The following is a 16526-nucleotide window of genomic DNA, read 5'->3' as shown; positions in this document are numbered from 1 at the left end:
ATGAAGCCACTCTACACCCTCTCAATCATGCATATAATGAGTGGAAACAGAATGACGCACAATAAACCTCGTGCCTTCCCACAGAAACCTACTGTCCCTATCCTCTGTCACCTTGCAACATATAATGGCTGGACAACTGTTGCATCTAAGTTGCATTGGCACAGAACTCAGCTGTATATTTACTCTATTAAATCCAATGTATATGTTATAATGGTATACCACAAAAGTGGTTGTGGAGACATTTTAGCTTACATAATCTTTTGATCATACTATTCATAACATACAGGCATTCATACTCTACTGTATACTGCCATCGGACAGGGATAATTAGATCTCTTCAGTTGCAGACTATTCTAAGACTCCTGCACTGTAACAGATCTGACGTGAAGGCTTCATGTAACATATCTGACCAGGACGTAACAAATCTGACCTGTTAGGTATCACATCTCTGAGGAAGGAAAGGTTCACGCTGTTTGACAGCAGCCAACACTTCCATAATGATTATGTCCAATCATCATGAACCATTAAATGAGATACAGATCAGTTTCACGGCCTTATGTAACTATATAATTAATGTCTGGGTAATACTGTCAAAAAGTATTTCATGTTTGTTCTTCACTGCAGATGTTATGGTTATAAAATCAACCCTCATTTAGATGTCAACCATGTCATCTTTCATGGTGCTCTTGAAGTAAATTAAGTGTATACAGATATCATATTTATGTGTCCCATTATGGCTCTGTGATCACATGGATGGCGCCATTGAGGCAATCTCCATTTTGAAGTAGTACATTTTTTACTACTTCATGTACGAGTTGGCAAACAAACTGAAAGGATGCATACTGCCACCTAGTGTTTGCTCATGAATACAATTAATTGGCAGATCCCTCCTGATGACCGGATGGAATCACGTGATTCTTCCTCAACCAATAGGAAGTCCCACCCAGTTGAACCCTTCAGTGACAATCAATGTCCATGCCCAAACAAGTTTTATCCATCTAGAGTCCTTTGTCTAACTCTATGACTGCTACCTTGTACAGAATAGCACAGGGGTAAACTTGACGACAGGTCCTATGGCAGGCATTTTGTAGTCTTAACCGAGTCAAGTGCACTACGTTTTTTCCACTCAGTAAATTAACAGGCTACCTTCCCTAGAGTTCCACTGCCATCATGTGGCAAGGTTTTTGTGGTGGTGATCGAGTTACTAGATTAAAGAGTGTCATAGAGAAACAGAACTCAGAACTATGCACTACAGTATTTCAGAGAAGTAGTGTGAGTTAACACAAAAAAAGCCCCCTGTGTGATTTTACCGTGTGGAATTTACCATTCAAATACACCGTGTGAATGGATCTCACAGAGCCATGCGGCCGCAGCGCGCGCCACGTGCTTATTTTCATGATGCAAATAGCTCCTACTATGACACATTTTCTGCTCAAGTATTATGAATGTTTTTATATTTAATCCGCGTATAAAACGTATTGCTTATGATGACGATTAGTCACTTGTGACAGAAGTTCCCAATTAATGCCGAAAGGTGTGTCATGATATTTGACTAAACATGTATCAAATTTGGATGACCAATCAGGGACATACGTTTTTAAAACTAAGATCACTTTATTTGCTTTTAGATATCTTTCATTTTCAGTACAAAATATCAACGTGCAGTGAGAATTGGCTACCTACCAGCTATGCGAAAAGTGTAAATAGTTATATAGACTGAAGGTTAAATTAAACATGGTATTTGTAAAAGAATAATAATAATAATAATATATGCCATTTAGCAGACGCTTTTATCCAAAGCGACTTGCCCTTTCTCCTGTCTGCGCATGCGTAGACAAACTAATTATATGAAAGTGAGTGCCTAATTTTCCACCTTCCAAGTAGTTATACCTGACATTCACTGTGGAGATGTGGTGCGCAACTGCATGACGGAATCAAGTGTGTGTACAAAACATCACCCGTATCCCAGCATCACTTAGATTACATTTTTACAGAAGTTAATGTCACAGAGTTTGGTATAGTTAAAATAAGTTTAACTATGTTATTTTCTATCGTTCTGCCTGCTTTATGTTCGGGTTCGTTAAAGCACTGGACAGCTCCATTTACGCACGCGAGACACAGAATCCGATGGGAGAACAACTGTCGGGTGTATAGATTACACAGCAAGCGGTCTGAATGTCACGCACCCGCCCAGACGAGGAGACTACCTGCTGAGCTCTACCTGACCACCGAGAGGAATTTCAACAGTCATCACCCAACTTCTGCACCAAATAGATCATCTAGAACAGGGCTCTCCAACACTGTTCCTGGAGAGCTATCTTCCTGTAGGTTTTCGCTCCAACCCTAATCTAGCGCACTTGTTTCTATTAATTAGCTGGTTGATAAACTGAATCAGGTTAGTTGCAACTGGGGTTGAAAGGAAAACCTACGGTAGGGTATTTCTCCAGGAACAGGGTTGGATAACCCTGTTCCTGGAGCCCAAGACGTCTTGGTTCTGGGCTCAGATATTGGTCGATACATCTTCGCCATTGGCCGCCAATGCACGAGCGCAGCCAGAAACATCCCCGAGGGACACGGAGCCGGTGGCGGGATACCCAGGAGCGTGTCTGCCTCCCCAAGGAGGCACCGGCTCTACTTCCAACGGTACCGGTCTCGGGGCTCTCCAGGAGTTCTCAGGCAGTGGGATCCCGAGGGGAGGACGAAACTCTGCTCGGGATGATGTCAGCCTGCGGGTTCAACGAGAAGTATTTGCGTCGCCAGTTAAAAGCGAGGAGATTACGCATGTTCGCGGCACAAACCAGGCACGACACGAGAGACCAGAAGCAATAAGCATCAACCCAGGTACCCACATCTGGGTACATGATTGATTCCGATGATGCAAACACTAGACAACGCGCCCAGCGCACTGCCCAAGCCTCTGATTCCATTTTCTCATCCAAACGCATTTCAGCTCAGCTATATCCAAGCTGCCTATTATATCCAACTTGTACAGATGTATGCCCTGAGATGTGCTGGAGAGGAAAACGGTATGTCATGGTAGGAGTTCATGTTTTATGATTGATTATGCATATCCGTGTAAGATCAATTGCGCTAAAACATTTACCTTGACGTCATCTATGTATTATCTCACAAATGACATCTACAGTTATTTAATTGATGAGATAGAAATCAGACTGGTTGTTTGGACAAGACTTGTTTGGCGTTGGCCGGCTCAGAAGTAATAGTATAATAATGGAGCGCCATACAACCTGGCATCCGACCTAGATTTTCTCTCTCTGCTCTACCAAGTACAATAAACTCCAAATGAAAGTCAAAAGTACACTCCTCCTCAGTGTATTCTAAAGAATAATAGGTGAACAAATACCAACTTGTTATGATGTTGTTATTAAGTTGTCATTAATGATAATTCAAATGACTTTCCATGCACTTATCAGTCATAATTGGGGACAGGATTTTTTTCTGACCAAGAAAGTTATGGTCAGGTCACACTGTCAGAAGAAACTCCTGGTCTTAGTCATTATGTAGAGTACATTATTTTGAGGTCAACATATCGGGGACTGAGGTTTCCCCAAAGGGTGAAGAACCAGGGGGCAGCTGACTTCCTTCCAGTCAAACCCAGACACAAGTGTTAATGGAACAGTTGCCACCAGCATTACCACAGCATGGAGGCCTTTAGTAACTATGACCTGCTGGATGTCATCACAGACAGGAAGGTGGCAGAGGGACACAAGGCCAGCTTCTGTCAGGAGGACACCAGCTGTGACCCAAGAGTCCGCAGACGCTTGGCTTGCATTGCACACACACACAATCTCTGATAGTTTAGTCGATCGATCAGTCAACCAATCAATCAGTTGGTGTTTTTCATCACATCTGTTTTTTTTTTTTTACATGTGTTTGGTGCTATGACACCTACAATGACAACGTTGACTGCGAGTGGATTGACATCACAGATGTGCCACCTGGAAACAATATTATTTTTTTCATTTTTCCAAAATCTATTGTCAAACTAGCAAGGAGTCGGATTTCTCAAACAACATAGTCTATGAACATTTGAACATCTTGGCCATGTTCTGTTATAATCTCCACCCGGCACAGCCAGAAGAGGACTGGCCACCCCTCATAGCCTGGTTCCTCTCTAGGTTTCTTCCTAGGTTCTGGCCTGTCTAGAGAGTTTTTCCTAGCCAATGTGCTTCTACACCTGCATTGCTTGCTGTTTGCGGTTTTAGGCTGGATTTCTGTACAGAACTTTGTGACATCAGCTGATGTAAGAAGGGCTTTATAAATACATTTGATTTGATAGTGAGGTGTGACATCAGGTTCACAGGAACCTATGTCCATGGCAGGAACTGTAAGTCATAGAGACTTTCCGTATATAATTTATGTACACATTTTATTTCTGGTACTGTGAAATGTGTTTGTGTCATTGATTCCACAGGAGTTGATCCTAAATTGCTTTGATGGAGGGGGACATTTTCTGCTACCATGCACTTGCCAATGATAATCAAGACAGACAATTCTTGTTTACCATTTAAATGAGCAATACATACAGTTGAAGTCGGAGGTTTACATACACCTTAGCAAAATACGATTAAACTCACTTTATCACAATTCCTGACATCTAATCCTAGTAAAAATGCCCTGTCTTAGGTCAGTTAAGATCACCACTTTATTTTAAAGAATGTGAAATGTCAGAATAATAGTAGAGAGAATGATTTATTTCAGCTTTTATTTCTTTCATCACATTCCCAGTGGGTCAGAAGTTTACATACACTCAATTAGTATTTGATAGCATTTCCTTTAAATTGTTTAACTTGGGTCAAATGTTTTGGGTAGCCTTCTGCAAGCTTCCCACAATAAGATGGGTGAATTTCAGCCCATTCCTCCTGACAGAGCTGGTGTAACTGAGTCAGGTTCACGGTTGGGATGGTGATCTTCAGCTTGCAAGCCTCCCCTTTTTCCTCCAAACATAACGATGGTCATTATGGCCAAACAGTTCTATTTTTGTTTCATCAGACCAGTGGACATTTCTCCAAGAAATACGATCTTTGTCCCCATGTGCTGTTGCAAACCGTAGTCTGGCTTTTTTATGGCGGTTTTTGAGCAGTGGCTTCTTCCTTGCTGAGTGGCCTTTCAGGTTATATCGATATAGCACTCGTTTTTACTGTGGATATAGATACTTTTGTACCCGTTTCCTCCAGCATTATTTACAAGGTCCATTGCTGTTGTTCTGGGATTGATTTGCACATTTCGCACCAAAGTACGTTCATCTCTAGGAGACAGAACGCGTCTCCCTCCTGAGCGGTATGATGGCTGCATGGTCCCATGGTGTTTATACTTGCATACTATTGTTTGTACAGATGAACGTGGTACCTTCAGGCGTTTGGAAATAGTTCCCAAGGATGAACCAGACTTGGAGGTCTACAATTTTTTATCTGAGGGGGATGTAGGCAGGGGGATGGAGCATTGAAAGTTAAGACCAGGTTTAGCCGTTGTTCTCTCTCTTATGTCTGGCCTTCACAAGAGAAGGTGACTGTTGTTTTATTGGGTATCTTTCATTTATTTGGCTTGGGCTACGGCCAAACAGTAGCCTGTGTCAAGTAGAGGTCGACCAATTACGATTTTTAAAATGTGTGTGTATATATATATATATCTTTTTTGTTGTTGTTGAATAATGACAATTGCAACATTACTGAATGAACAATGAACACTTTTATTTTAACTTAATATAATACATATGGGCTTTTGGATGGGTGTTCTTAAGGTGATTCCACAGGTTGGAGGTATTTTTTGATTTAGCCGTTGCTGACCACATGCTTACATCTTTATCACAAATAAGACACCTTGCTTTCCCTGGTGCCAATTCCATGTAATAGTCCCACACTGGTGCTCTGCTGTTCTCTGCCATCTGTAAAACACACACAAACACACAGCTCTGAAGTGACAATGATGCTGAAGAGTCTGCTTAGGAGACACTCTCAACTGTTTGAATAAAAATAGAGTTTAACTTACCTGTGATGAATGTTGAAAACAAAACTGTAATTTCTATATGCAGGAAATCCTATTTTAATAATGGACATGGTAAGAATTGACTACCAAAGTGCTAGTCATAATTCCCATGACACCTTCTAGCAAAATCTGAAAATCGGTTCCTTCATTCATTTATTCCATAGGATATTTTTAGATTCACTTCAAATAAGGCCTGTGTTTTGTGTAGGCTTACACCACCTTGCCAATTTTATAACTGTGTAAATATCCATAGGACAAGGTAACTCTGATCAATATTGGCTAAATATAAGCGAAGATCATTATTTTTGTAGAGTGGATTTATGAAAATATTTTGACAAACGTTACATTATCCTACTGAGATTTACACGGGTATCAAAACGCCGAGGCGGTTTACGCCTGCACGAAACACAGTCCTTATTTGAAGTAGATCAAGACATTCTCTATGGAAGACATGAACGGTAAAATAACGAAGGAACCCCTTTCAAATTCAGCCGCAAGTTATTACAGGAATTATAACGCGTCGACTATTTCTCTCTAAACCATATACCATACTCCCCTCAGTCAGACTGCTCTATCAAATATCAAATCATAGACTTAAGTATAATAAACACACAGAAATCCGAGCCTTAGGTCAAATCCGGAAACTATCACCTCGAAAACAAAACGTTTATTCGGTTTCGTATTTGATCTAACGGGTGGCATCCATGAGTCTAAATATTCCTGTTACATTGCACAACCTTAAATGTTATGTCATAATTACGTAAAATTCTGGCAAATTAGTTTGCAAAGAGCCAGGCGGCCCAAACTGTTGCATATACCCTGACTCTGCGTGCAATGAACGCAAGAAAAGTGACACAATTTCACCTGGTTAATAATGCCTGCTAACCTGGATTTATTTGAGCTAAATATGCAGGTTTAAAAAAAGATATACTTGTGTATTAATTTTAAGAAAGGCATTGATGTTTATGGTTAAGTACACATTGGAGCAACGACAGTCGTTGATTGATTGTTTTTTATAAGATACGTTTAATGCTAGCTAGCAACTTACCCTGGTTTACTGCATTCGCGTAACAGGCAGGCTCCTCGTGAGGCAGGTGGTTAGAGCGTTGGACGAGTTAACTGTAAGGTTGCAAGATTGGATCCCCCGAGCTGACAAGGTAAAAATCAGTCGTTCTGCCTCGTTCCTAGGCCGTCATTGACTTGCCTAGTTAAATAAAGATTAAATAAAGGTGTAAAAAAAAATCTGCAAAATCGGCCCCAAAATACAGATTTCCGATTGTTATGAAAACTTGAGATCGGCCCTAATTAATCGGCCATTAAACAGTCGACCTCTAGTGTCAAATTGGGTTAATAAACCGTAAATTCGTAATTCCATCCTCTGTCTGGACAATTGTTCCTTTATGATCTAGCCAGGTCATTACAGTATCAGCAGCATAGAGTCTTGTTTCTTCTCTTTCCTGTTAGCCATGTGCGGAATGTCATTCACCTTTTTACCTTGAAGCCTATTTGCAGCGCACAATAAAGTCATATTGCATTCAGTCAGTCCTTGTTGTTCATCCAGTTAGCTTGTAATCAATTGAACTGTTTTTACGAGATTGTGTACCATATATCCTTATGTATTTACATTTGTCATTTATCAGACGCTCTTATCCATTGCGTCCATGCCCTTTTTGTTACAGCCTTATTTAAAATGTATGAAATATTTTTTTTCCTCATCAGTCCACACACACACACTACCCCATAATGACAAACCAAAAAGTTTGTGTGTGTGCAAATTGATAAAAAACAGAAATACCTTATTTACATAACAATTGTAATTAATACTAAGGGAGAAAAAGGTGTTTATTTTACCGTCACAGAAGGCAGGAATCGTGGTCCCAGGCAGGCAATGGTCAAACACAGGTAGGGAAATAGGCAGGTGAATCAAAACTAGGACTGAAAGCTGCTTCTCACAAACAAGCTAGGAAAAGGCTGAGTCGAGTCAAAATGAACAACACCTCACAAAGGCACAAACAGAATGAGCTGAACTAAAATAGGCAAGTCAGTTAAGAACACATTCTTATTTACAATGACGGCCTACACCGGCCAAACCCAGACGATGCTGGGACAAATGTGTAGTAACGCCTCAAGCACTGAAATGCAGTGCCTTAGACTGCTGCGCCACCCGGGACCACAGGTGCATGCTGTTTCCATTGATCATCCTTGAGCTGTTACTACAACTTGATTGGAGTCCACCTGTGGTAAATTGATTGAACATGATTTGTAAAGGCACACACCTGTCTACATAAGGTCCCACAGTTGACAGTGCATGTCAGAGCAAAAACCACATCATGAGGTCGAAGAAATTGTCCGTAGAGCTCCAAGACAGGATTGTGTCGAGGCACAGATCTGGGGGAGGGTACCAAAAAATGTCTACAACATTAAAGGTTCCCAAGAACACATTGGCCTCCATCATTCTTAAATGGAAGAAGTTTGGAACCACCAAGACTCTTCCTAGAGTTAGCTGCCGGGCCAAACTGAGCAATCGGGGGAGAAGGGCCTTGGATCAGTGAGGTGACCAAGAACCCGATGGTCACTCTGACAGAGCTCCAGAGTTCCTCTGTGGAGATGGAAGAACCTTCCAGAAGGACAACCATCTCTGCAGCACTCCACCAATCAGGCCTTTATGGTAGAGTGACCAGACAGAAGAAACTCTTCAGTTAAAGGCACATGACATCCCGCTTGATGTTTACCAACAGGCACTTAAAAGACTCTCAGACCATGAGAAACACAATTCTCTGGTCTGATGAAACCAAGATTGAAATCTTTGGCCTGAATGCTTAGCGTCACGTCTGGAGGAAACCTGGCACCACCCCCATGGTGAAGCATGGCGGTGGCAGCATCATGCTGTGGTGATGTTTTTCTCCGGCAGGGACAAGGGGACTAGTCAGATTCTGCTCAGGACCTCAGACTGGAGCGAAGGTTGGCCTTCCAACAGGACAGCAACCCTCAGCACACAGTCAAGACAACGCAGGAGTGGCTTCGGGAAAAGTCTCAATGTCCTTGAGTGGCCCAGCCAGAGCACGGACTTGAACCCGATCAAACATCTCTGGAGAGACCTGAAATTAGCTGTGCAGCGAAGCTCCCCAGACAACCTGACTGAGCTTGAGAGAATCTGCAGAGAAAAATTGGAGAAACTCCCCAAATACAGGTGTCAAATCACTTTTTATAGCTACTGTTTACAGGCCTCCTGGGCCATATACAGCGTTTCTCACTGATTTCCCTGAATTCCTATCGGACCCTGTAGTCATAGCAGATAATATTCTAATCTTTGGTGACTTTAATATTCACATGGAAAAGTCCACAGACCCACTCCAAAAGGCTTTCGGAGCCATCATCGACTCAGTGGGTTTTGTCCAACATGTCTCTGGACCCACTCACTGTCACAGTCATACGCTGGACCTAGTTTTGTCCCATGGAATAAATGTTGTGGATCTTAATGTTTTTCCTCATAATCCTGGACTATCGGACCACCATTTTATTACGTTTGCAATTGCAACAAATAATCTGCTCAGACCCCAACCAAGGACAATCAAAAGTCGTGCTATAAATTCACAGACAACACAAAGATTCCTTGATGCCCTTCCAGACTCCCTCTGCCTACCCAAGGACGCCAGAGGACAAAAATCAGTTAACCACCTAACTGAGGATCTCAATTTAATCTTGCGCAATACCCTAGATGCAGTTGCACCCCTAAAAACTAAAAACATTTCTCATAAGAAACTAGCTCCCTGGTACACAGAAAATACCCGAGCTCTGAAGCAAGCTTCCAGAAAATTGGAACGGAAATGGCGCCACACCAAACTGGAAGTCTTCCGACTAGCTTGGAAAGATGGTACCGTGCAGTACCGAAGAGCCCTTACTGCTGCTCGATCATCCTATTTTTCTAACTTAATTGAGGAAAATAAGAACAACCCAAAATTCCTTTTTGATACTGTCGCAAAGCTAACTAAAAAGCAGCATTCCCCAAGAGAGGATGACTTTCACTTTAGCAGTGATAAATTCATGAACTTCTTTGAGGAAAAGATTATGATTATTAGAAAGCAAATTACGGACTCCTCTTTAAACCTGCGTATTCCTCCAAACCTCAGTTGTACTGAGTCTGCACAACTCTGCCAGGACCTAGGATCAAGAGAGACGCTCAAGTGTTTTAGTACTATATCTCTTGACAAAAGGGTTAAAATAATCATGGCCTCTAAACCTTCAAGCTGTATACTGGACCCTATTCCAACTAAACTACTGAAAGAGCTGCTTTCTGTGCTTGGCCCTCCTATGTTGAACATAATAAATGGCTCTCTATCCACTGGATGTGTACCAAACTCACTAAAAGTGGCAGTAATAAAGCCTCTCTTGAAAAAGCCAAACCTTGACCCAGAAAATATAAAAAACTATCGGCCTATATCGAATCTTCCATTCCTCTCAAAAATTTTAGAGAAGGCTGTTGCGCAGCAACTCACTGCTTTCCTGAAGACAAACAATGTATACGAAATGCTTCAGTCTGGTTTTAGACCCCATCATAGCACTGAGACGGCACTTGTGAAGGTGGTAAATTACATTTTAATGGCATCGGACCGAGGCTCTGCATCTGTCCTCGTGCTCCTAGACCTTAGTGCTGCTTTTGATACCATCGATCACCACATTCTTTTGGAGAGATTGGAAACCCAAATTGGTCTATACGGACATGTTCTGGCCTGGTTCAGATCTTATCTGTCGGAAAGATATCAGTTTGTCTCTGTGAATGGTTTGTCCTCTGACAAATCAACTGTAAATTTCGGTGTTCCTCAAGGTTCCGTTTTAGGACCACTATTGTTTTCACTATACATTTTACCTCTTGGGGATGTTATTCGAAAACATAATGTTAACTTTCACTGCTATGCGGATGACACACAGCTGTACATTTCAATGAAACATGGTGAAGCCCCAAAATTGCCATGTGTTTCAGACACAAGGAAGTGGATGGCTGCAAACTTTCTACTATTAAACTCGGACAAAACAGAGATGCTTGTTCTAGGTCCCAAGAAACAAAGAGATCTTCTGTTGAATCTGACAATTAATCTTAATGGTTGTACAGTCGTCTCAAATAAAACTGTGAAGGACCTCAGCGTTACTCTGGACCCTGATCTCTCTTTTGAAGAACATATCAAGACCATTTCGAGGACAGCTTTTTTCCATCTACGTAATATTGCAAAAATCTGAAACTTTCTGTCCAAAAATGATGCAGAAAAATTAATCCATGCTTTTGTCACTTCTAGGTTAGACTACTGCAATGCTCTACTTTCCGGCTACCCGGATAAAGCACTAAATAAACTTCAGTTAGTGCTAAATACGGCTGCTAGAATCCTGACTAGAACCAAAAAATTTGATCATATTACTCCAGTGCTAGCCTCTCTACACTGGCTTCCTGTCAAAGCAAGGGCTGATTTTAAGGTTTTACTGCTAACCTACAAAGCATTACATGGGCTTGCTCCTACCTATCTCTCTGATTTGGTCCTGCCGTACATACCTACACGTACGCTACGGTCACAAGACGCAGGCCTCCTAATTGTCCCTAGAATTTCTAAGCAAACAGCTGGAGGCAGGGCTTTCTCCTATAGAGCTCCATTTTTATGGAACGGTCTGCCTACCCATGTCAGAGAAGCAAACTCGGTCTCAACCTTTAAGTCTTTACTGAAGACTCATCTCTTCAGTGGGTCATATGATTGAGTGTAGTCTGGCCCAGGAGTGGGAAGGTGAACAGAAAGGCTCTGGAGCAACGAACCGCCCTTGCTGTCTCTGCCTGGCCGGTTCCCCTCTTTCCACTGGGATTCTCTTCCTCTAACCCTATTACAGGGGCTGAGTCACTGGCTTACTGGGGCTCTCTCATGCCGTCCCTGCAGGGGGTGCATCACCTGAGTGGGTTGATTCACTGTTGTGGTCATCCTGTCTGGGTTGGCGCCCCCCCCCCCTCCCCCACTTGGGCTGTGCCGTGGCGGAGATCTTTGTGGGCTATACTCAGCCTTGTCTCAGGATGGTAAGTTGGTGGTTGAAGATATCCCTCTAGTGGTGTGGGGGCTGTGCTTTGGCAAAGTGGGTGAGGTTATATCCTTCCTGTTTGGCCCTGTCCGGGGGTGTCCTCGGATGGGGCCACAGTGTCTCCTGTCCCCTCCTGTCTCAGCCTCCAGTATTTATGCTGCAGTAGTTTGTGTCGGGGGGCTAGGGTCAGTTTGTTATATCTGGAGTACTTCTCCTGTCCTATTCGGTGTTCTGTGTGAATCTAAGTGTGCGTTCTCTAATTCTCTCCTTCTTTCTTTCTCTCTCTCGGAGGACCTGAGCCCTAGGACCATGCCCCAGGACTACCTGACATGATGACTCCTTGCTGTCCCCAGTCCACCTGGCCATGCTGCTGCTCCAGTTTCAACTGACCTGAGCCCTAGGACCATGCCCCAGGACTACCTGACATGATGACTCCTTGCTGTCCCCAGTCCACCTGGCCATGCTGCTGCTCCAGTTTCAACTGTTCTGCCTTACTATTATTCGACCATGCTGGTCATTTATGAACATTTGAACATCTTGGCCATGTTCTGTTATAATCTCCACCCGGCACAGCCAGAAGAGGACGGGCCACCCCACATATGCCTGGTTCCTCTCTTTCTTTCTTCCTCGGAGGTTTTGGCCTTTCTAGGGAGTTTTTCCCCGCCACCTGTGTGCTGCTGCTCCAGTTTCACCTGCATTGCCATGCTGGTTTGAACATTTGAACATCTTGGTTTTATAATCTCCACCCGGCACAGCCAGAAGAGGACTGGCCACAGCCTGGTTCCTCTCTAGATATCAGCCTGATGTTGGCCTTTCTAGGGAGTTTTTCCTAGCCACCGGCTATATAATTGCTTGCATTTGATTTTTCTGATTTTGAGATTTGATGTGTATATAAATACATTTGATTTGATTTGATTTTGAGGTGTGCCACGCTTGTAGCGCTATACCCAATAAGACCTGAGACTGTAATCACTGCCAAAGGTGCTTCAACAAAGTACCGAGTAAAGGGTCTGAATACTTAAGTAAATGTGATATCTGTTTTTTAAATTTTAATACATTTATTTTTGCTTTGTCATAATGTGGTATTTTGTGTAGATTGATTTAGGGAAGAAAAATAATTGAATTGATTTTAGAATAAGGATGTAATGTAGCAGAAAAAGTAAAGGGGTCTGAATACTTTCTGAATGCACTGCACAGTTAGGCCTTATTCCCTTTCTATTAATGTAAATCCCCTTTCACAAAAAAAAATATTTTGCACTAACTCTTTCAATTCTACTTTACAGTCCGTCTGTTTAACTCAGCGTTTCCCAAACTTGGTCCTCGGGACCCCAATGGGTGCATGTTTTTTTTTTTGCCCTAAGACATAGCTGATTCAAATGATCAAAGCTTGATGATTAGTTGATTATTTGAATCAGCTTTGTAGTGCTTGGGCAAAAAACAAAACGTGCACCCTTTGGGGTCCCAAGGACCAAGTTTGGCAAACCCTAGTTACATTTTAAAAAAATGTTTAAATCTTTTTTTGTTTATTTTTTACATTTAAATTGAACCTTTATTTAAATAGGCAAATCAGTTAAGAACAAATTCTTATTTACAATGACGGCCTACCAGGGAACAGTGGGTTAACTGCCTTGTTCAGGGGCAGAACAACAGATTTTTACCTTGTCAGGTTTAACTCAAGCTAAGCCAAAACCATTTGGTTAATTTCTTAAATGATTTAAGAAAACAAGGCATGCCTCAGAGAAATGTATAAAATTATCTAACTTAGCACATTGTGTTTCTTTTGAAAGAGAAATTTAAGCATTGAGCATGGAAGTTGCTGTTTTTTGTGTTTTGCTAGTTTCTCTCCCAGTATGTCATTAAAACTGTCTCCCCTGGTGTCAACTCTATGTTGGATGTCTAGGAATTCTTGAACTGTGTTTACATTCAGCCAAAGTGTTAACCAGAGCCTCAGTGGTGGAAAGTACATAAGTAAAAATACTTGAAAGTACAACTTAAGTAGTTTTTGGGGGTATCTGTACTTTACATTACTATTTATATTTTTGACTACTTTTACTTCACTACATTCCTAAAGAAAATAATGTGCGTTTTGCTCCATACATTTTCCCTAGCACTCACAAGTACTTGTTACATTTTCAATGCTTATCAGGACAGGACATCCATATCGCCTCTTATCTGGCAGACTCGCTAAACACAAATGTTTCATTTGTAAATGATGTCTGAGAGTTGGAGTGTGCCCCTAGCTATCCGTAAATAAATAAAACGAGAAAATTGCTTTGCTTAATATAAGGAATTCTAAATGATTTATACTTGTAGTTTTACTTTTGATTCTTAAGTATATTTTTGCAATTACACTTTTGATACATAAGTATATTTAAAACCATATACTTTTAGACTTTTATTCAAGTAGTATTTTATTGGGTGACTTTCACTTTTACTTGAGTAAGATTAAGGTATCTTCACTTTTACTCAAGTATGACAATTGGATACTTTTTCCACCATTGCAGAGCCTCTATCTCATGGTTCCCATTCCGAAATGGAAAACGTTAACTAGTCCAGAATACCCTTGAAATATTACTGACGGAAATTTGGGTGAAGTACTGTAACATGGTGGTGCCTGTTCTTAATTTTATAACAGGGAAATGCTGATCACGAGTTTATTTGAAATGACTCCAAGTTAAGTACATTGCCTGATTCTCTTGTAATCTTAAACATACCATGGAAGTATAAGAGGCTCCTGTTTGATCAGCTGGATGGAAGTAATTCATTAAAGGCAAATGTAAAATTGGTCTATGGAATGACTCTGATGCTACTGTAACAGAATAACTTTACGTCCGTCCCCTCGCCCATACCCGGGCGCGAACCAGGGACCTTCTGCACACAACGACAACAGTCACCCTCGAAGCATCGTTACCCATCGCTCCACAAAAGCCACGGCTCTTGCAGAGCAAGGGGAACTACTACTTCAAGGTCTCAGATCAAGTGACGTAAACGATTGAAACGCTATTTAGCGCACACCGCTAACTAAGCTAGCCGTTTCACATCCGTTACACTACGGTGTAAAGTGCTCCATGAAAATACCTACTCCATGAAAAAAAAAAACACCTACCCTTGACAAGAGGAAATACCTCTGGAGTATTTATGATAACCTTCTGCCGACTGGTGAGGAGGTCATGGAGTACAACCATCTCCCCAAATCATCAGTCAAACATTGAAAAGCTTGTTATTTTCATCATTAACCTTATTTTGTTGCACACCATCTTTAGTTTGATGTAGCAGCAAGACTGACACAAATAGGTATAAGTGTGAAGAAGAACCATTCTGGATGGGAAAACAAGGAAAATAACTGTACACTGTTCTTGCCATAATATGGACTTGGTCTTTTACCAAATATGGCTATGTTCTGTATACCACCCTTCCCTTGTCACAACACCACTGGTTGGCTCAAACACATTGAGAAGGAAATACATTTCACAAATTAGCTTTTAACAGAGCACACCTGTTAATTGAAATGCATTCCCGATGATTACCTCATGATGCTGTTCGAGAGAATGCCAAGAGTGTGCAAAGTTGTCATTAAGGCAAAGGGTGGCTATTTTGAAGAATCTCAATTATAAAATATTTTTTTGATTTGTTTAACACTTTTTTGGTTACTACATGATTCCATATCTGTTATTTCATCGTTTTGAAGTGTTCACTATTCTTCTACAAATGTAGAAAATATTAAAAAAAGAAAGAAAAACCCTGGAATGAGTAGATGTGTCCTACACTGGTACTCTTATTATTACTTTTCTATTATTTCTCTATTTTCTCCCTCTCTGCATCGCTGGGAAGGGCCTGTAAGTAAGCATTTCACTGTTAATCTACACCTGTCGTTTACCAAGCATGTGACGAATAACATTTGATTTTATTTCCATGTGATGACACTCACACAAAAATTGTTGGTGCGTTCAAGACAACTGGGAACTCGGGGTTCGACTATCCAAATGGGAACTTGGAGAACTCTGACTTCAGTGCGTTAATGACATCTGGGAACTTGAAAAAACTAGCTCAGACTGGAAAATATCGTTTTGACCTGTCATCCAAATAGGAATTCGTTATTCTAGAGCTCCGACTTTCCGACCCAGATGTAATTAATGCACTGAAGTCGGAGATGTCCGAGTTAACAGTTATTTGTGCGTAGTTTATCTGGCAACCATCAATTTATATATACACTATACAACTCATAGGGGCGCTGTGTTGAAGCCACCATGCCTCCATTTTAGCACTCCCACCGCTGTAATCTTTTTTTAGAAGCTATAGAAATGCATGTATTAATGTCTACATAATTTATTTTACCACATGTATTATATTAGACACCTTAATGCATACTTTTACATTATATGAGCTAAACATCATATTTAAAAATATATCAAAACATTTTCCTTAAAGTATCATTTTTAGAGATGACTAATGTTACTATCCCCAGCGTC

General features: G+C 41.3%; 1 long non-coding RNA gene across 1 annotated transcript; it reads right to left on the bottom strand.

Moving 5' to 3' along the window:
- Positions 1 to 5696: 5696 nt before the first annotated feature.
- LOC118395626 (uncharacterized) lies at positions 5697 to 8160 on the bottom strand. The gene is made up of 3 exons (XR_004827987.2): positions 7858 to 8160; positions 7055 to 7210; positions 5697 to 5905 (listed from the first exon to the last, which is right to left on the bottom strand). It is a non-coding gene; the product is annotated as an uncharacterized LOC118395626 (long non-coding RNA).
- Between the last annotated feature and the right edge of the window lie 8366 nt (positions 8161 to 16526).

The sequence above is a fragment of the Oncorhynchus keta genome, chromosome 1, assembly GCF_023373465.1.
Source record: "Oncorhynchus keta strain PuntledgeMale-10-30-2019 chromosome 1, Oket_V2, whole genome shotgun sequence".
NCBI lineage: Eukaryota > Metazoa > Chordata > Actinopteri > Salmoniformes > Salmonidae > Oncorhynchus > Oncorhynchus keta.
Note: the sequence above shows the minus strand (reverse complement) of the source record. Positions and strands in the feature narration are given on the sequence as shown.